The sequence below is a fragment of the Somniosus microcephalus genome, chromosome 16 (assembly GCF_052327205.1).
Source record: "Somniosus microcephalus isolate GS21.2 chromosome 16, FLI_Smic_1.0, whole genome shotgun sequence".
Classification (NCBI taxonomy): domain Eukaryota; kingdom Metazoa; phylum Chordata; class Chondrichthyes; order Squaliformes; family Somniosidae; genus Somniosus; species Somniosus microcephalus.
Window position 1 is genome coordinate 29,607,486 of NC_141002.1, and position 22,218 is coordinate 29,629,703.

Here is a 22,218-nt window from a genome sequence, read left to right on the forward strand (position 1 = left end):
TTGGCGCAGGTGGGGGAGGAGGAGCTCGCCAGAAATGTAGGGCGAGACGTTGGAGATCACGATCCTCCGCGCGGTGGCCTCAAGAGGATCCACCGGCAGGAAGGTCCCGCCCATGGCGAGCCCCTTGGCGATGGCCAGGGACACCGCCCGCTCTGACCCCAGGAAGAACACAGCCTTCCCGTACATTTTTGAGGCGGCGAGGATGGCTGAAGGGCCGACGACCCCAGCCATGGCCTTAATGCACGCCTCAATTGTCATGTTGGGGTGGGTGTAGCTCTTCACCCCAAGCTTTTTAGTAATAAGCTTAAAATGTGACGGGGCAGCAGACGAAGCGGGAGTGGCTGTGGCTGTGGCTGCCACTCTTGCGTACGACCTGGCTGACCCCGCCACCGGTGAAGATGTACTCGCCATTATGGGGTGGTTCTCTTTTTTTTTAAAGAGAAAGCTACACTCACCCCAAGTCACAGGCCTGAAGGTGTTAAAAGGCCTCAGGTTTTTTTTTAAAGTCTTCCCTTGAGCAGAGGGAGCTGTTAAACTAAAGGCCCGCCTCTCCCCTTGTTGGAAGTAATTGGGAGAGGGGCCTACTCCCCTCTTCTCAAGTGGCAATTAGTAGAGAGTTTTGGAACAGAGGTGCCTCCTGAGAGACAGAGAGAGAGACAAAGAGAGGGAGAGGGGGGGGTGGGAAGGAGGGAGGCCGCAAAGGCAGGGGCGCCACTCAGGATGGTAGGTGGGTGGGTGGGCGTCGGCACGGGGTGCACTCCCCGATGGAAAAATAAAGTCTCTGCGGGTGGTCTTCAGGCAGGGGGAGAAGATGTCTTCACCTGGGAAAGCTGGAGAAAAGCCCAGGCTCAGCCCCACACCAGGTCTTTGCGATGTACTGAAGAAGGCTTCACCTGGGCAGCTCCAGCTAACCCAGGCCAGGCAATGGAAGGGGCTTTTGACACCCCTTGGTCTTCCGGCCCGGTCTTCTTTCCTCCCCCTACCCACAATACAAATTCTTTGGGGAATGCACCGAATGACACCCCCCTGCAGAAGTTCAAATAGAAAAGAAGTTGCTCCTACCCTCCTTCCAAGTAGTGGGTGTTGAAGGCCGCTCCTCTCCCCTCTCTCCCTCTCCTGGACTGGAGGCCAATTTGGGGAGGCAGTGATGGAAAAAGCCTCTCCTGTTGTAAATGCTGGCCTCCTTTTTCCCTCTCCTCCTCTCTCTCCAGGCACCTCGGTAGATGAAGTTGGTAGATGGTTGATGGTAGTGGTGGCCTGGGGTCTCTCCTTCCCCTCCACTCCCTGGTCAAGGCGACCACCACTTTCCACACTGCTGCAGCACAACCTGCTCCACAGAGAGCAAGGTCTGTAATGAGTGTGAGGGTGCCGGTCAGTTCCTTCACTAACCCCTAGATGGCACCTTCACTGGTTGGTTTCCCTTTGTTAATTGTTACTTGTTTCTCCTGTTTATTACTTAACTGACTTTCATCTGGTTTATTGGTTTCACCTGTCTTTGCTTGTATTTAAGTTCTGTGGTTTCTTCCCTCTGGGCTCAGTCCTGACAAGGGAGTTAGTCTTGACAAGGTGCTCTGTCTTGACTAGGTACTCAGTCTCGACAAGCCTGTTGCCCTGTGGTAGCTTGCCTTGACAAGCCGGTTGCCTTAGTGGTTGCTTGTCTTGAGCTCCTATGTCTATAACTGTTTATCTGTGTTATGTTTTGCTTGTATTTAAGTTCTGTGGTTCTTCCCTTTGTTCTCGGTCTTGACAAGGTGCTGACAAGTTGCTCTGTCTTGACTAGGTGCTCAGTTTTGGACAAGCCGGTTGCCCTGGGGTAGCTTGTCTTGAGCTCAGTCTTGACAAGCCGGTTGCCTCATGGTAGCTTGTCTTGAGTTCCTATCTTGAGTAGCCATTTGCCTATGTGGTAGCTTGTCTGGAGCTCCTATGTTTTGTAACTGTTTACCTGTGTGATTCTAGTAAAGTACCTTTATTTAAGACGGCATACCTGCTTCTCGCCTCGTCTGTCTGCACTTGGGTCCAGAACCAGCCTCGCCTTGATAGCACGGCCCCGTGTCTACACGGCCCCGTGACACCAACCCTGACAGTAGGACTTAGCCAGTATGGACCCAGCAGTGATGGAGGAATGTTGTTCTATTCTCGTCCGTTAAGGTGCTTTCCTCGCCCTTCCTGCGTCCCTTCAGAATATAATCCATTGAGCGTGCTAACTCTGGAAAATGATGGCTCCGTTGCTTACAAAGATTATGATCATATGATTGCCACGACATGTACCTGCCGCTAGTGGATGAGGAGGATGATTTTGCCTTGAGATTTCTGAACATCTGCAGTTCGTGATCAGTCGGAATGGGAAATATCATTGCTTGAAAAGCCAAGAAAATTCGCTATGTGTACTAATACAGACTTTTTCATTTTTGACTTCTAGTTCTAAATGCCCAGAAGGGTGTGTGGCTGGTTACTGTTGTACACGTGTGACTGTGACTTCGGATTTATCAAGTTTGAGCCTTTTAAGTCTTTTCCCCCCTTGGGTATCCATACCACTATAATATAGAAGTGTGGATAATTTAAGCATATGCTCTATTTTCAGTTAAATGATTATCCTGTGTCTTATGTCTTTATAATGAAACAAGGGCCATTTTGTAATTGTCTGTTTCTGGTTATGTGCTTTATGGTTTGTTTTGAGCAATGTTTTGCTGCTTGTTTGCTCTCATGTTGCTGGTTACCCAAATTGCAGGAGGTTTATTGGCCATTTCACCACTGCTCTTGGGCAGCAAGCTTTCTGGTTTTTTGTTTTTGTTTTGCTAAATGTGCTCTTGGTAGTTCTGTCTTGAGTAATTGATCTTGTGTTTTTTTTTAAATGTTTGAAGCTGAGTGTTTTAAGGTAGAGGCAATGACTGTGCTAAATGACGCCTTTTTGCCGTACAGGCACGGAGTTTTGTACACCAGGACCACGAGTACTGCCTTATTAGTCCTTTGCTTCCTGCTTCCAGACTTCCACCACCCCCCGCCCCGCATAATTGAAGGTCAGCAAGCCTACACGGTCTGTCGCCTCCTTGATAGTCGCCGGGTTGGGAGGAGCATTCTGTACCTGGTCGACTGGGAGGGTTCTGGTCCTGAAGAGCATTCCTGGGTTTCGGCCCGGGACATTTTGGATCCTGAACTCATCAGGGATTTTTGCCGTCGCCACCCTGATTGTCCAGAGGAACTTCAGGAGCCGTTCCTAGGGGAGGGGGTCCTGTGAGTGTGCCGGTCAGTTCCTTCAGCAACCCCTAGATGGCACCTTTACTGGTTGGTTTCCCTTTGTTAATTGTTACTTGTTTCTCCTGTTTATTACTTAACTGCCTTTCATCTGGTTTATTGGTTTCACCTGTTTTTGCTTGTATTTAAGTTCTGTGATTTCTTCCCTCTGGGCTCAGTCCTGACAAGGGAGTTAGTCTTGACAAGGTGCTCTGTCTTGACTAGGTGCTCAGTCTCAACAAGCCTGTTGCCCTGTGGTACCTTGCCTTGACAAGCCGGTTGCCTTAGTGGTTGCTTGCCTTGAGCTCCTATGTCTATAACTGTTTATCTGTGTTATGTTTTGCTTGTATTTAAGTTCTGTGGTTCTTCCCTTTGTTCTCGGTCTTGACAAGGTGCTGACAAGTTGCTCTGTCTTGACTAGGTGCTCAGTTTTGGACAAGCCGGTTGCCCTGTGGTAGGTTGTCTTGAGCTCAGTTTGGACAAGCCGGTTGCCTCATGGTAGCTTGTCTTGAGTTCCGATCTTGACAAGCCAGTTGCCCTGGGGTAGCTTGTCTTGAGCTCAGTCTTGACAAGCCAGTTGCCTCATGGTAGCTTGTCTTGAGTTCCTATCTTGACTAGCCATTTGCCTATGTGGTAGCTTGTCTTGAGCTCCTATGTTTTGTAACTGTTTAACTGTGTGATTCTAGTAAAGTACCTTTATTTAAGACGGCATACCTGCTTCTCGCCTCGTCTGTCTGCACTTGGGTCCAGAACCAGCCTCGCCTTGATAGCACGGCCCCGCGTATACACGGCCCCGTGACACCAACCCTGACACCAATCTATGTGTAGATTAAAGTCACCCATGATAACTGCTGTGCCCTTATTGCACGCTTCTCTAATTTCCCGTTTAATGCCATCCCCGACCTCTACATTACTGTTTGGAGGTCTATATACCACTCCCACTAACGTTTTCTGCCCCTTGGTATTTCTCAGTTCTACCCATACAGATTCCACATCATCAGAATGTGGTAAACCACTGTTTGTATTCCACTGTGTACATGCCTCGGCTGACTCCTCCCACAAGTCCTAGTATAAAGGTGACTGCTCCCCAGCCCTTTGTATTCTGGACCGGTCGACCACTCGAGGCAGACCTTCATTCTTTTGTTAATAAAAGCCTTTAGTTACTCTCTTAACTCTCAGTCTTTTATGAGTAATTGATAGCGCATCAATTTTATTAACAAAATTTTTATAATGGAGAAGATCCTCACACCAGCATGCCTGGACTTAGATCATCGGGAGGCGGACTCATCCACCAAGTTTACTCACTGGCTTAAGTGTTTCGAAAAATTCCTGACCGCCTCCGCAGCAATCAAATCGGACGAGGACAAACTGGATGTCCTGACCTCCAAAGTGAACCACCGAGTGTACTCGGTCATCCAAGACGCGACCTTGTACGCGGACGCTATCAAGCTCCTCAAGGACCAGTACACGCGCCCAGTGAACGAAGTGTACGCCAGGCACCTTCTGGGGAGTCGTAAACAACAACCTGGGGAATCGACCGTGGAATACCTTCAGGTACTGTCTGTGCTTGGCCGGGCCTGTGGTTGTAAGGATGTAAAGGCCGCCGTGTACACAGAGGAACTTATCCGGGACGCTTTTGTAGCGGGCCACAGATCCAATTACACCCGACAGCGACTGTTGGAGCAGAGTGACCTCGACCTCAACAAGGCCTCTGAATTTGCACTATCATTGGATGCAGCCTACCGGGGTATGGATGCCTACTCCTCTGCACCGTGGACGCCGCAGGGAATGACAGCCTGGGACACGGTAGGACCGCCTCATAGCGCTGTGCCACCCCAGCCACACCCCAGCAACGGCCCAACTACCGCAGCAGTGTCCCAAGGCCAGACAGCAGTGCCCCAAGGCCAGAAATGCTACTTCTGTGGCCAGGCAAAACACCCCAGAGCGCGCTGCCCGGCGAAAAACGCGATCTGCTCGGGCTGCGGGAAGAAGGGACACTACGCTAGCGTCTGCAGGGCCAAAGCAACCCCGAACCCCAGCAGCACCGCGTGTGGGCCATGCGGGCCGCCATCTTGGGCCTCCCCGGCCATGTGTGAACCACCGGTACAGCAGCCATTTTGGACGCCTCCAGCCACATGGGGATCATGGACGCCGCCATCTTGGACGACAGCCGGAACGCAGCAGGCCCCCAACACCGCCTCATCTGATACCCGCAGCGACACACTGACCCCTACGCTGGCATCCGTTACTCTGGACCAAGCGAGACCGCACCAGCTGGCCAGTTCCACAATGGACATTAAGGTAAATGGTCACGATACAATCTGCCTTTTTGACTCTGGGAGCACGGAGAGCTTCATCCACCCCGACACGGTGCGGCGTTGCTCTCTCCCAGTCCTGCCTGCGCACCAGCGGATTTCTATGGCCTCCGAGTCCCAGTCGGCAGACATCGGCGGCTACTGCATGGTGACACTCGTAGTAGACGGGACAGTGTACGATCATTTTAAACTTCTGGTCCTGCCCGACCTCTGCGCTGCCGTCCTGCTGGGGTTAGATTTTCAGTGCCACCTTAAAAGTGTTACGATGGCGTACGGTGGACCCCTACCCCCACTCACAGTCCGCAGCCAGCAGCTTCCAAATTGCCCGCCGCGCACCAGGTGCAACCTCTCCACACTCAGAGTCACCCCCCCCCCACTGTTTGCTAACCTCACCCCCGACTGTAAGCCCATCGCCACAAAGAGCAGGCGATACAGTGCCGGGGACAGGGTTTTCATTAAAACCGAAGTGGAGCGGCTCCTGAAGGAAGGGATTATTGAAGGCAGCACCAGCCCCTGGCGAGCCCAGGTTGTGGTCGTTAAGACCGGCGAGAAGCAGCGCCTGGTCATCGACTACAGCCAGACAATAAATCGCTACACCCTGCTGGATGCCTACCCACTCCCCCGCATAGCTGATATGGTCAACCAGATCGCGCAGTACCGCGTTTTCTCAACCATTGACCTGAAATCAGCGTACCACCAGCTCCCTATCCGCCCTGAGGACCGCCAGTATACTGCCTTTGAGGCAAACGGCCGCCTCTATCACTTCCTTAGGGTTCCCTTTGGCGTCACCAACGGGATCTCCATCTTCCAAAGGGAGATGGACCGGATGGTAGATCAAAATGCGTTGCAGGCCACTTTCCCATATCTGGACAATGTGACCATCTGCGGCCGTGACTTGCAGGACCATGACACAAACCTCGAAAAATTCCTCCGCACCGCCCAACTCCTGAACCTGACATATAACAAGGAGAAGTGCATATTCCGCACAAACCGCCTCGCCATCCTTGGCTGTGTTGTGGAACACGGAGTCATCGGCCCCGACCCCGACCGGATGCGTCCCCTTATGGAACTCCCACTGCCCCACTGCCTCAAGGCCCTGAAGAGGTGCCTAGGGTTTTTCTCCTATTACGCCCAGTGGGTCCCCTACTATGCGGACAAGGCCCGTCCGCTGATCAAGTCCACCTCTTTTCCCTTGACGGCAGAGGCCCGCTTAGCCTTCCACCGTATCAAGGAGGACATTGCCAAAGCCACCATGCACGCAGTGGACGAATCCATCCCCTTCCAGGTGGAAAGCGACGCGTCCGACTTTGCCCTGGCCGCTACCCTCAATCAGGCGGGGAGACCCGTGGCCTTCTTTTCACGAACCCTCCAAGGCCCGGAGACCAGACACTCCGCTGTTGAGAAGGAGGCCCAGGCGATTGTGGAGGCTGTGCGTCATTGGAGGCACTACCTGGCCGGAAAACGATTTACCCTGCTCACTGACCAGCGTTCAGTTGCTTTCATGTTTAACAACAAGCAGAGGGGCAAAATCAAAAATGACAAGATCTTGAGGTGGAGAATCGAACTTTCCACCTACAATTACGAGATCTTGTACCGGCCCGGGAAGCTCAATGAACCCCCGGATGCGCTATCGCGTGGCACCTGCGCCAGCGCGCAGATCGATAGACTGCGGGCCCTCCACAATGACCTCTGCCACCCGGGGGTCACCAGGTTCTTCCACTTCATCAAGGCCCGCAACCTGCCTTACTCTATTGAGGAGGTCAGGACCATGACCAGGAACTGCCAAGTCTGCGCTGAGTGCAAACCGCACTTTTATAGACCAGACAGGGCCCACCTGATAAAAGCCACTCGCCCCTTCGAGCGCCTGAGCGTTGATTTTAAAGGGCCTCTCCCCTCCTCCGACCGCAATGTGTACTTCCTCAATATTATTGATGAGTACTCCCGTTTCCCGTTCGCCATCCCCTGCCCGGACATGACCAGTGCCACGGTCATTAAATGTCTGAACGACCTCTTCACCCTGTTCGGTTTCCCCAGCTATATCCATAGCGACCGGGGCTCATCGTTTATGAGCGACGAACTCCGTCAGTACCTGCTAACTAGGGGTATTGCCACAAGCAGGACCACCAGTTACAACCCCCGGGGGAACGGACAGGTGGAAAGAGAAAATGCGACAGTTTGGAAGGCCGCCCTGCTAGCCTTAAAGTCTAGGGGCCTTCCAACCTCCCGCTGGCAGGATGTGCTCCCCGATGCGCTCCACTCTATTCGGTCACTGCTCTGCACTGCCACTAACGCCACCCCTCATGAGAAAATGTTTGTCTTCCCAAGGAAGTCCACATCGGGGACATCGCTACCACCATGGCTGACGTCCCCAGGGCCGGTCCTACTGAGAAGACACGTGAGGACCCATAAAATGGACCCCCTGGTCGAGAGGGTCGACCTCCTCCACGCCAACCCCCAGTATGCTTACATTGCATACCCGGACGGGCGGGAGGACACAGTCTCCATAAGAGACCTTGCACCCTCGGGGGCCGCAGTAACCCACTACTCACTACCACCCCCCCCACGACCCGATATCCAGCCCCAGCAGACGGCAGGCCTGGGCCCCGCGACCCGCTCGACATCTACGAGGACGACACGCCTGTGCCACAGCCTACGCAGGACTCGACGCCGGAAGCTCCACTACCCCTGCCGTCGCCACGCCGATCACAGCGGCAGACAAGACCTCCGGAGAGACTCCAATACACTAACTTCTAATACACTTCACCCCGCCGGACTCAATTTTAAACAAGGGGTGAATGTGGTAAACCACTGTTTGTATTCCACTGTGTACATGCCTGGACATGCCTCGGCTGACTCCTCCCACAAGTCCTAGTATAAAGGTGACTGCTCCCCAGCCCTTTGTATTCTGGACCGGTCGACCACTCGAGGCAGACCTTCATTCTTTTGTTAATAAAAGCCTTTAGTTACTCTCTTAACTCTCAGTCTTTTATGAGTAATTGATAGCGCATCACAGAGCTAATATCCTTCCTTTCAATTGTGTTAATCCCCTCTTTAACCAGCAATGCTACCCCACCTCGTTTTCCTTTCTGCCTATCTTTCCTGAATATTGAATACCCCTGGATGTTGAGTTCCCAGCCTTGGCCACCCTGGAGCCATGTTTCCATAATCCCAATCATATCATATTCGTTTACCTCTATTTGTGCAGCTAATTCATCCACCTTATTACGAATGCTCCTCGCATTAAGACACAATGCCTTCAGGCTTGTTTTTTTAATGCTCTTAGATCTTTTAGAATTATTATTTACTGTGGCCATGTTTGATTTAAACCCTTGATTTCTCTGACTGTCACTTTTGTTTTTCTCTTTCCTGTCTTTTGCTTTTATCCTTGTTTCCCTTTCCTCTGTTTCCCCGCTCAGGTTCCCAACCCCCTGCCATTTTAGTTTAAACCCTCCCCCAGAGCATTAGCAAACACTCCCCCTAGGACATCAGTCCCGGCCCTGCCCAGGTGCAAACCGTCCGTTTTGTACTGGTCCTACCTCCCCCAGAACCGGTTCCAATGTCCCAGGAATTTGAATCCCTCCCCCTTGCACCATTCCTCCAGCCACGTATTCATCTGAAATATCCTTCTATTTCTACTCTGACTAGCACGTGGCACTGGTAGCAGTCCTTAGATTACTACCTTTGAGGTCCTATTTTTTAATTTACCTCCTAACTCCCTATATTCAGGTTTTAGGACCTCATCCCGGTTTTTACCTATATCGTTGGTACCTATATGCACCACGACAACTGGCTGTTCACCCTCCCCCTCCAGAATGCCCTGCAGCTGCTCCAAGACATCATTGACCCTTGCACCAGGGAGGCAACACACCATCCTGGAGTCTCATTTGCGGCCGCAGAAACACCTATCTATTCCCCTTACAATAGAATCCCCTATTACTGTAGCTCTCCCCCTCTTTTTCCTCCCGTCCTGTGCAGCAGAACCACCCCTGGTGCCAGGAAGTTGGCTGCGGTGGCGTAGTGGTTATGTCACTAGACGAGTAAGCCAGAGGTTCAGTCAAATGCTCTGAGGATATGGGTTCAAATCCCACCACGGCAGCTGGTGGAATTTAAATTCAATTCAATTTAATTCTGGAATTAAATGTTAGTCTTAGTAATGGCGACCATGATACCATTGTCGATTGTTGCAAAAACCCATCTGGTTCACTAATGCCCTTTAGGGAAGGAAATCTGCCGTCCTTACCTGGTCTGGCCTACATGTGACTCCAGACCCACAGCAATGTGGTTGACTCTTAATGCCCTCTGAAATGGCCTAGCATGCCACTCAGTTGTAAACAACCGCTACAAAAAACAATAAGAATAAAACCGGACGGACCACCCGGCATCGACCTCGGCACCGGAAACGACAACGACAACGGCAAACCCAGCCCTGCCGACCCTGCAAAGTCCTCCTTACCAACATCTGGGGGCTTGTGCCAAAATTGGGAGAGCTGTCCCACAGACTAGTCAAGCAACAGCCTGACATAGTCATAATTACCGAATCATACCTTACAACCAATGCCCCAGACACCACCATCACCATCCCTGGGTATGTCCTGTCCCACCGGCAGGGCAGACCCACCAGAAGTGGTGGCACTGTGGTATACAGTCGGGAGGGAGTAGCCCTGGGAGTCCTCAACATTGACTCAGGACCCCATGAGGTCTCATGGCATCAAGTCAAACATGGGCAAGGAAACCTTCTGCTAATTACCACCTACCGCCCTCCCTCAGCTGATGAATCAGTACTCCTTCATGTTGAACACCAAGAGTGGCTCGGTAGCACCACAACTGACTGAGCTGGCCGAGTCCTAAAGGACATAGCTGCCAGACTGGGTCTGCGACAGGTGGTGAGGGAACCAACAAGAGGGAAAAACCTACTTGATCTCGTCCTCACCAATCTACCTGTTGCAGATGCATCTGTCCATGATAGCATTGGTGGAAGTGACCATCGCACAGTCCTTGTGGAGACGAAGTCCCGTCTTCATGTTGAGGATACCCTCCACCGTGTTATGTGGCACTACCACCGTGCTAAATGGGACAGATTTCGAACAGATCTGGCAACTCAAAACTGGGCATCCATGAGGCGCTGTGGGCCATCAGCAGCAGCAGAATTGTGTTCAACCACAATCTGTAACCTCATGGCCCAGCATATCCCACACTCTACCATTACCATCAAGCCGGGAGATCAACCCTGGTTTAACAAAGAGTGCAGGAGAGCATGCGGGAACAGCACCAGGCATACCAAAAAATGAGGTGTCAACCTGGTGAGGTTACAACACAGGACTACTTGCATGCCAAACAACGGAAGCAACATGCGATAGACAGTGCTAAACGATCTCACAACCATCGGATCAAATCAAAGCTCTGCAGTCCTGCCACATCCACTCGTGAGTGGTGGTGGACAATTAAACAGTTAACAGGAGGAGGAGGCTCCAAAAATATCCCCATCCTCAATGATGGTGGAGCCCAGCACGAGTGCAAAAGACAAGGCTGAAGCATTTGCAACTATCTTCAGCCAGAAGTGCTGAGTTGATGATCTATCTCGGCCTCCTCCTGAGGCCCCCAGCATCACAGATGCCAGTCTTCAGCCCATTCAATTCACTCCACGTGATGTCAAGAAACGGCTGAAGACACTGGATACTGCAAAGGCTATGGGCCCTGACAACATTCCGGCAATAGTACTGAAGACTTGTGCTCCAGAACTAGCTGCGCCCCTAGCCAAGCTGTTCCAGTACAGCTACAACACTGGCATCTACCCGGCAATGTGGAAAATTGCCCAAGTATGTCCTGTCTACAAAAAGCAGGACAAATCCGACCCGGCCAATTACCGTCCCATCAGATAACTCTCAATCATCAGCAAAGCGATGGAAGGTGTCGTCGACAGTGCTATCAAGCGGCACTCACTCAGCAATAACCTGCTAACTGACGCCCAGTTTGGGTTCCGCCAGGGCCACTCAGCTCCTGACCTCATTACAGCCTTGGTCCAAACATGGACAAAAGAGCTGAACTCAAGAGGTGAGGTGAGAGTGACTGCCCTTGACATCAAGGCAGCATTTGATCGAGTGTGGCACCAAGGAGCCCTAGCAAAACTGAAGTCAATGGGAATCAAGGGGAAAACTCTCCATTGGTTGGAATCATACCTAGCACAAAGGAAGTTGGCTGTGGTTGTTGGAGGTCATTCATCTCAATCACATGACATCACTGCAGGAGTTCCTCAGGGCAGTATCCTAGGCCCAACCATCTTCAGCTGTTTCATCAATGACCTTCCCTCCATCATAAGGTCAGAAGTGGGGATGTTCGCTGATGATTGCACACTGTTCAGCACCATTCGAGACTCGTCAGTCCGTGTCCATATGCAGCAAGACCTGGACAACATTCAGACTTGGACTGACAAGTGGCAAATAACATTCGCACCACACAAGTGCCAGGCAATGACCATCTCCAACAAGCGAGACTCTAACCATCTCCCCTTGACATTCAATGGCATTACCATCGCTGAATCCCCCACTATTAACATCCTGGGGGTTACCATTGATCAGAAACTGAACTGGACCAGCCATATAAATACTGTGGCTACAAGAGCAGGCCAGAGGCTGGGAATTCTGCGGCGAGTGTCTCACCTCCTGACTCCCCAAAGCCTTTCCACCATCTACAAGGCACAAGTCAGGAGTGTGATGGAATACTCTCCACTTGCCTGGATGAGTGCAGCTCCAACAACACTCAAGAAGCTCGACACCATTCAGGATAAAGCAGCCCGCTTGATTGGCACTCCATCCACCACCTTCAACATTCACTCCCTCCACCACCGGCGCACTGTGGCTGCAGTGTGTACCATCTACAAGATGCACTGCAGCAACTCGCCAAAGCTCCTTCAACAGCACCTTCCAAACCCGCGACCTCTACCACTTAGAAGGACAAGGGCAGCAGACGCATGGGAACATCACCACCTACAAGTTCCCCTCCAAGCCACACACCATCCTGACTTGGACCTGTATCGCCGTTCCTTCACTGTCGCTGGGCCAAAATCCTGGAACTCCCTTCCGAACAGCATTGTGGGTGTACCTGCACCATATGGACTGCAGCGGTTCAAGAAGGCGGCTCACCACCATCTTCTCAAGGGCAATTAGGGATGGGCACTAAATGCAGGCCTAGCCAGCGACGCCCACATCCCATCAATGAATTTTTTAAAAAGCCATCCCCCCATCAGTATCCAAAGCAGTATATCTGTTTGAGAGGGGGATGGCCACGGGGGACCCCTGCACTACCTGCCTGCACCTACTACTATGCCTGTTGGTCACCTGTTCCCTTTCTGCCTGTGCCACCTTTATCTGCGGTGTGACCAACTGATTAAACGTGCTATTCACGACGTCCTCAGCATCGCGAATGGTCCAGTATGTATCCAATCGCTGCTCCAGCGCCGCAATGCGGTCTGCCAGTAGCTGCAGCTGGATACACTTCCTGCACACATGGTTGTCAGGGACACAGGAAGTGTCCCTGAATTCCCACATAGCGCAGGAGGAGCATACCACAGCTCCGGACTGTCCTGCCATGACTTACCCTTTAATTAATTGAAATTAAATTAAACAAATCAATCCCACCAATTACACTACAGATAAATGATATATTTTAGGGCCCTGGTTTACCAACAGTCCCCGCTACACCACAGAGACCCTAGAAACTATAAACCACAGAGTTAGAGTTTAAAAAAGAGAGAAATACTCGCCAACCAATCACTTACCTGCTTTCTGGTGACATCACACTTCGATTACTTTTTACTTCTCTCCCTCTCAGAGATTGGAGATTGGAGATTAGTAAGCCTACCTGGTCTCTGGGACCTTTTATAGCCTCGCCGCTTGCGTTTTCCGCCGCTGCCGCTGTGAGGCCTACCTGGTCTCTGGGGCCTTTTCTAGCCTTGCTGCTCGTGTTTCCCGCCACTGTGAGGCCTACCTGGTCTCTGGCGCCTTTTAAAGCCTCGCCGCTCGCGTTTCCTGCCGCCACCACTGCCGCTGCCGCTGTGAGGCCTACCTGGTCTCTGGCACCTTTTAAAGCCTCGCCGCTTGTGTTTCCCGCCGCTGCCGCTGTGAGGCCTACCTGGTCTCTGGCGCCTTTTAAAGCCTCGCCGCTCGCGTTTCCCGCAGCTGCCAATGCCACTGTGAGGCCTACCTGGTCTCTGGCACCTTTTAAAGCCTCGCCGCTCGTGTTTTCCGCCGCTGCCGCTGTGAGGCCTACCTGGTCTCTGGCACCTTTTAAAGCCTCCTCGCTCGCGTTTCCCGCTGCCGCTGTGAGGCCTACCTGGTCTCTGGCGCCATTTAAAGCCTCGCTGCTCGCGTTTCCCGCTGCTGCCGCTGCCGCTGTGAGGCCTACCTGGTCTCTGGTGCCTTTTAAAGCCGCGCCGCTCATGTTTCCTTTTGCTGCCACTGCCGCTGTGAGGCCTACCTGGTCTCTGGCACCTTTTAAAGCCTCGCCGCTCGCGTTTCCCACTGCTGCCGCTGCCGCTGTCATAGATAGTCATAGAGTCATAGAGTTTTACAGCACAGAAAGAGGCCCTTCGGCCCATCGTGTCTGCGCCGCCCATCCATCCCTGTCCAGTCTAATCCCATTTTCCAGCATTTGGTCCATAGCCTTGTATGCAATGGCATTTCAAGTGCTCATCCAAATGCTTCTTGAATGTTGTGAGGGTTCCTGCCTCTACCACCCTTTCAGGCATTGAGTTCCACATTCCAACCACCCTCTGGGTGAAAAAGTTCCTCCTCAAATCCCCTCTAAATCTCCTGCCCCTTACCCTGAATCTATGCCCCCTTGTTATTGACCCCCCTACTAAGGGGAAAAGTTCCTTTCTATCTACCCTATCTATGCCCCTCATCATTTTGTACACCTCAATCAGGTCCCCCCTCAGCCTTCTTTGCTCCAAGGAAAACAACCCCAGCCTGTCCAGCCTCTCTTCATAGCTGAGGCGCTCCATCCCAGGTAACATCCTGGTGAATCTTCTCTGCACCCTCTCCAAAGCAATCACATCCTTCCTATAGTGAGGCGACCAGAACTGCACACAGTACTCCAGCTGTGGCCTCACCAGCATTTTGTACAGCTCCATCATAACCTCCCTGCTCTTATATTCTATGCCTCGGCTAATGAAGGCAAGTATCCCATATGCCTTTTTAACCACCTTATCTACCTGTTCCGCTGCCTTCAGGGATCTATGTACATGTACACCAAGGTCCCTCTGACCCTCTGTACTTCCTAGGGTCCTACCACTCATTGTGTATTCCCTTGCCTTATTTGTCCGTCCAAAATGCATCACCTCGCACTTTTCAGGGTTAAATTCCATTTGCCACTTTTCCGCCCATCTGACCAACCCGTTTATATCGTCCTGTAGCCTGAGGCTTTCCTCCTCACAATTTACCACCCCACCAATTTTCGTGTCATCTGCGAACTTACTGATCATACCTTTTACATTCTCATCCAAATCATTTATGTAGATCACAAACAACAAGGGACCCAGCACCGATCCCTGAGGTACCCCACTGGACACAGGCTTCCAGTCACAAAAGCAACCTTCGACCATCACCCTCTGCCTCCTGCCACTCAGCCAGTTTAGGATCCAACGCGCCAAGGCACCCTGGATCCCATGGGCTCTTACCTTCTTGGCCAGTCTCCTATGCGGGACTTTGTCAAAAGCTTTACTGAAGTCCATGTAAACCACATCCACAGCATTTCCCTCATCCACCCCCCTAGTCACCCCCTCGAAAAATTCAATCAGATTTGTCAGACATGATTTACCCTTGACAAAGCCATGCTGACTATCCCCGATTAATCCTTGCCTCTCCAAGTGGAGACTAATTTTGTCCCTCAGAATTTTTTCCAATAATTTCCCTACCACAGATGTTAGGCTCACTGGCCTGTAATTCCCTGGTTTATCCCTGCTACCCTTCTTGAATAATGGTACTACGTTAGCTGTTCTCCAGTCCTCTGGTACATCCCCTGTGGCCAGAGAGGTTCTGAAAATTTGTGTCAGAGCCCCTGCAATCTCCTCCTTTGCCTCCCACAGCAGCCTGGGATACATCTCGTCCGGGCCTGGGGATTTATCCACTTTTTGGCCTGCTAAAACCGCTAGCACCTCCTCCCTCTCAATGCTAATATGTTCAAGTATGTCACAGCCCCCTTGCCCGATTTCTATGTCTGCATCGTCTTTCTCCATAGTGAACACAGATGCAAAAAATTCATTTAAAACCCCGCCTACATCATCTGGCTCTACACACAGATTGCCACTTTGGTCCCTAATGGGCCCTACCCTTTCCCTGGTTATCCTCTTGCCCTTAATATACTTATAAAACATCTTAGGATTTTCCTTTATTTTGCTCGCCAGTGTTATTTCATGGCCCCTCCTCGCCCTCCTAATTTCTTTTTTAAGTATGCCCCTGCTGTGAGGCCTATCTGGTCTCTGGCACCATATATAGCCTCGCCCCTCGCATTTCCTGCTGCTGCCACTGCCGCTGTGAGGCCTACCTGGTCTCTGGCGCCTTTTAAAGCCTCGCCGCTCGTGTTTCCTGCCACTGCCGCTGTGAGGCCCACCTGGCCTCTGGCGCCTTTTAAAGCCTCGCCGCTCGTGTTTCCTGCCATTGCCGCTGTGAGGCCTACCTGGTCTCTTGTGCCTTTTAAAGCCTCGCCGCTCACGTTCCCCACCGCTGCCGCTGCCGCTGTGCGGTCTACCTGGTCTCTGGTGCCTTTTAAAGCCTCGCCACTCGTGTTTCCCGCTGCCACCACTGCCGCTGTGAGGCCTACCTGGTCTCTGGGGGCCTTTTAAAGCCTCGCCGCTCGCGTTTCCCGCTGCTGCTGCTGCCGCTGTAAGGCCTACCTGGTCTCTGGCGCCTTTTAAAGCCTCGCCGCTTGCGTTTCCCGCCGCTGCTGCTGCCGCTATCCCCAGAGCCCGCTCTCTCCCTGACACTTTATCCAGAGCCCGCTCCATTCCCGGCACTTTCCCCAGAGCCCGCTCTCTCCCCGACACTTTATCCAGAGCCCGCTCCATTCCCGGCACTTTCCCCAGAGCCCGCTCCCTCCCCGGCACTTTAAGAAATTTTTTTTAACGAGCCCGCTCCCACAACGAACCGAAGCGCAGAATGCTTCTACGTAGCTTCCGGTTCGTTGATAGCAGTCACGTCCTTTTCTTTGAAATATCCCGAGTTTTTTGTGCCTGAGTCCAGGTTATCTTTTCAAGATGATCCCAATTCCAGAAGGCAGGTCAGTCAGCAAGATGAGGGATGTCAGTTACCTTTAACAACACTACAGTCTCCTTAACACCGGGACTGGACTGGACTGGGATTGTTGGACTGACAGGACTTGTCAATGTTTCATTTTATTTCCAAATAATAACGTTCTTGTTTGATACACAGCATTGGCCAGGAACTACCTAGACTGGACTCTGTGACTATTCCCTTAAACTTCAGGTAAATGTTCCCTCCTCGAGTGCTTGAACAGCAACTCATATGAATAGATCTGATCAATTTTGGAAACAAATGATGCCCAGGCTCGCTGGTTTTATAATAGAGGCAGAAGTGGAGGTAACTCCCATGTCTCCCCCTTGAGCACTCTGTCTTGGAAAATAACAAATGACCCTGAAAGGGTTAAAGCCAAGCCTTTCAGAGGCAAAGCTTTACTCTGGCTTGTCACCATTCGCCAACGTCTGCAGATCGGACCTTAAATTCAAAACACTATTGGATCTCCTCCTTTCACCAATACCTTTCCAGCAAAGGCTGCTCCAAAACTCTGTAGAGCTGCTTTCATGTAAAAGTAATCCAGCTCCCTCACCACTGACTTGGTCTTGAAAACCATGGTCATCTCTTTAAACAACAGAAAATCCAGCCTGGCTCTTCTTGAGAGAGCCAATGGGTTAACTGGATAACATATATTTGTCAATTCCTGATTTCTTTCTGTCACCATGGGGAAATATCCAGCTCCCAGCTCCCTCGGAACAACCTGGGTCCCTGTGGCTCTGGGTCCCTCCCCTCCCCCATTTGAGAAAGGGCCCACTCCCGACCTCCCTCCTTCCAGCCCGAAGCCCCCCTCCTCCATCCCACCCTGTGCTGCCCAGGGAGCCCAAAGACCCCTTGCCCTGGGCTAACGAGGCCCGTGACCTGCCCACAGACAAATCCCAGCAGAGTTTTTAAGGGAATTGTTACTGTGAATAAAGTAGCATGGCAATCAAGCGAGGTATTGCATGGTGGGAGGGGCAGGATCTGAGTCTAATGTCAGGTGTGAGTATGTGTGTGTGTGTGAGAGAGAGAGTATCAGGAGAGTTCACGCCCAGTCACACAGCAGCGGAACCTGCACCGATAATTACAATGGCACAACAGGATATCAGTTTATTTATAATCCATAAAATTACAAATTTATACTTCATGATGAAGGAATGATCAGTTTGCTGCTAAGAGGAGGTGGCAAAGGTTGGAGGCCTGTGCGTTTAGTTTTCAGTCTTATGGTGACCAGCAGCACTTCATTATACAAATGTTCCACCAAGTGATCCTCCGGGGATGTCGGACACGTTCTGTCTGTTGATGAAGTAAACATGCAAAGGCCACTGCATGTGATTGCAGTTGCTCCTGGGGATTCAGGAAGAAGGACTCGCAATCTGTGGCATATGAGGTGATCCATTTGGGGATATCTTGAACCAGCTGCCGCGAAAGGTCTCTTAGGAAGTCCATGTAGCTCCTGGTGGGCTCCTCCTGATATCCTCAATCAATGAGGAAGCCTCGGCAGATCCAATAAGTGGGTAGACCAAACGCAGTGTTTTATTTTATTTGTTCCTGGGAAGTGGGTGTCGCTGGCAAGGCCAGAATTTCTTGCCTATCCCTAATTGCCCTTGAGAAGGTGGTGGTGAGCTGCCTTCTTGAACCACTGCAGTCTGTGTGGTGAAGGTACTATCAAGTTAGGGAGGGAGTTCCAGGATTTTGACCCAATGATGATGAAGGAACGGCGATATATTTCCAAGTCAGGATGGTGTGTGACTTGGAGGGGAACTTGGAGGTGATGGTGTCCCCATGCGCCTGCTGCCCTTGTCCTTCGAGGTGTTAGAGGTTGCGGGTTTGAGAGGTGCTGTCGAATAAGCCTTGGTAAGTAACAGCAGTGCATCTTGTAAATGGTACACACTGCAGCCACAGTGTACCAGTGGTGGAGAGAGTGAATGTTTAAGGTGGCGAATGTTACTGGCCACTTATCAGCCCAAGCCTGAATGTTGTCCAGGTCTTGCTGCATATGGGCATGGATTGCTTCATTATCTGAGGAGTTGCAAATGGAACTGAACACTGTGCAATCATCAGTGAACATCCCCACTTCTGACCTTATGTTGGAGGGAAGGTCAATGATGAAGCAGTTGAAGATGGTTGAGCCTAGGACACTGCCTGGAAGAACTCCTGCAGTGATGTCCTGGGGCTGAGGTGATTGGCCTCCAACAACCACAACCATCTTTCTTTGTGCTAGGCATGACTCTAGCCAGTGGGGAGTTTTCCCTTTGATTTCTATTGACTTCAATTTTACTAGGGCTCCTTGGTGCTACACTCAGTCAAATGCTGCCTTGATGTCAAGGGCAGTCACTCTCAACTTTCCTCTGGTATTCAGCTCTTTTGTCCATGTTTGGACCAAAGCTGTAATGAGGAGGTTTGGAGCTGAACAGTTCTGGCGGAAACCCAAACTGAGTATCGGTCAGCTTGATAGCACTGTCGACAACGCCTTCCATAACTTTGCTGATGATTGAGAGTAGACTGATGGGGCGACAATTAGCCGGATTGGATTTGTTCTGCTGTTTGTGGACAGGACATACCTGGGCAGTTTTCTATATTATCGGGTAGATGCCAGTGTTTAGCTGCACTGGAACAGCTTGGCTAGAGGCGCGGCTAGTTCTGGAGCACAAGTCTTCAGCACGATAGCCAGGATGTTGTCGGGGCCCATAGCCTTTGCTGTATCTAGTGCTCTCAGCCGTTTCTTGAAATCACGTGGAGCGAATTGAATTGGCTGAAGACTGGCTTCTGTGATGATGGGGACCTCAGGAGGAGGCCAAGATGGATCATCCATTCGGCACTTCTGGCTGAAGATGGTTGCAAACGCTTCAGCCTTGTCTTTTGCATTTGCATGCTGGGCTCCGCCATCATTGAGGATGGGGATATTCATGGAGCCTCCTCCTCCCGTTAGTTGTTTAATGGTCCACCACCACTCACAACTGGATGTGCCAGGACTGCAAAGCTTTGATCTGATCTGTTGGTTGTGGGAAATCTTAGCCCTGTCTATAGCATGCTGCTTCCGCTTTATAGCATGCATGTAGTCCTGTGTTGCAGCTTCCCCAGTTTTGCACCTTATTTTTAGGTATGCCTGGTGTAGTTCCTGGCATGCTCTTCTGTACTCCTCATTGAAGCAGGGTTGGTCCCCTGGCTTGATGTTAATTGTAGAGTGAGGGATATACCAGGCCATGAGGCTACAGTTTGTGATGGAATACAATTCTGCTGCTGCTGATGGCCACAGCACCTCATGAATGCTCAATTTTGAGCTACTAGTTCTGTTCTGAATCTATCCCATTTAGCATGGTGGTAGTGCCACACAACACGATGGAGGATGTCCTCAGTGTGAAGACAGGACTTTGTCTCCACAAGGACTATGCGGTGGTCACTGCTACCAATACTGTCATGGGCAGATGCATCTGCGACAGGTAGATTGGTGAGGACGAGGTCAAGTAGGTTTTTCCCTCCTGTTGGTTGTCTCACCACCTGCCCCAGGCCCAGTCTGGCAGTTATGTACTTCAGGACTTGGCCAGCTTGGTCAGTAGTGGTGCTACTGAGCCACTCATTGAAGTCCCCCACTCAGAGTATATTCTGTGCCCTTGCTACCCTGATTGCTTCTTCCAAGTGTTGTTCAACATGGAGGAGTACTGATTCATCAGCTGAAGGAGGGCAGTAGGTGGTAATTAGCAGGAGGTATCCTTGCCCATGCTTGACCTGAAGTCATGAGACTTCATGGGGTCCAGACTCTCAGGGTCACTCCATCCCGACTGTATACCACTGTTGCGCCACTACTGGTGTGTCTGTCTTGCCTGAGGGACAGGTCATACCCAGGGATGGTGATGGAGGAGTCTGGGACATTGGCTGAAAGGTATGATTCTGTGAGTATGACAATGTCAGGCTGTTGCTTGACTAGTCTGTGGGACAGCTCTCCCAATTTTGGCACAAGTCCCCAGATGTTAGTGAGGAGGACTTAAACATAGAAACATAGAAACATAGAAGATAGGAGCAGGAGTAGGCCATTCGGCCCCTCGAGCCTGCTCCGCCATTTAATGCGATCATGGCTGATCATCCAAATTCAGTACCCTGTCCCTACATTCTCTCCATATCCCTTGATCCCTTTAGCCTTAAGAAATATATCCAACTCCTTCTTGAATATATTTCATGAATTGGCCTCTACTGCCTTCTGTGGTAGAGAATTCCACAGGTTCACCACTCTCTGGGTGAAGAAATTCCTCCTCATCTCTGTCCTAAATGGCTTACCCCTTATCATTAGACTGTGACCCCTGGTTCTGGACTCCCCGGCCTTCGGGAACATCCTTCCTGCATCTAGTCTGTCTAGTCCTGTTAGAATTTTATAAGTTTCAATGAAATCCCCTCTTATTCTTCTAAACTTCAGGGAGTATAAGCCCAATCGACCCAATCTCTCCTCACACGTCATTCCTGCCATCCCAGGTATCAGCCTAGTGAATCTTCACTGCACTCCCTCCATGGCAAGAACATCCTTCCTCAGATAAGGTGACGAAAACTGCACACAATACTCAAGATGTGGTCTCACCAAGGCCCTGTACAACTGCAGCAAGACATCCTTGTTCCTGTACTCGAACCCTCTCGCTACGAATGCCTTCTTAACCGCCTGCTGCACCTGCATGCTCACCTTCAGTGTCTGGTGCACAAGGACACCCAGATCTCGTTGCACTTCCCCTTCTCCCAAACTATTGCCATTCAGATAATAATCTGCCTTCCTGTTTTTGACACCAAAGTGGATAACCTCACATTTATCCACGTTATATTACATCTGCCATGCTTCTGCCCAATCACCCAACCTGTCCAAATCATACTGGAGTTTCTCGGCATCCTCCTCATAGCACACACGCCCACCCAGCATTGTGTCGTCTGCAAACTTGGAGATATTACATCTAGTTCCCTCGTCTAGATCATTAATATATATTATGAATAGCTGGGGTCCAAGGACCGATCCCTGCGGTACCCCACTAGTCATTGCCTGCCACTCGGAAAAAGACCCGTTTATTCCAACTATTTGCTTCCTGTCTGCCAACCAGTTCTCTATCCAAGTCAATACCTTGCCCCCAATCCCATGTGCCTTAACTTTTCACACTAATCTCTTATGCGGGACCTTATCGAAAGCCTTCTGAAAGTCCAAATACACCACATCCACTGGTTCTCCCTTATCTATTTTACCAGTTACATCCTCAAAAAGTTCCAGTAGATTAGTCAAGCATGATTTACCTTTTGTAAATCCATGTTGACTTTGTCCGATCCTGTCACTGTTTTCCAAGTGCTCTGCTATTACATCTTTTATAATGGACTCTAGCATTTTCCCCACTACCGATGTCAGGCTTACCGGTCTATAATTC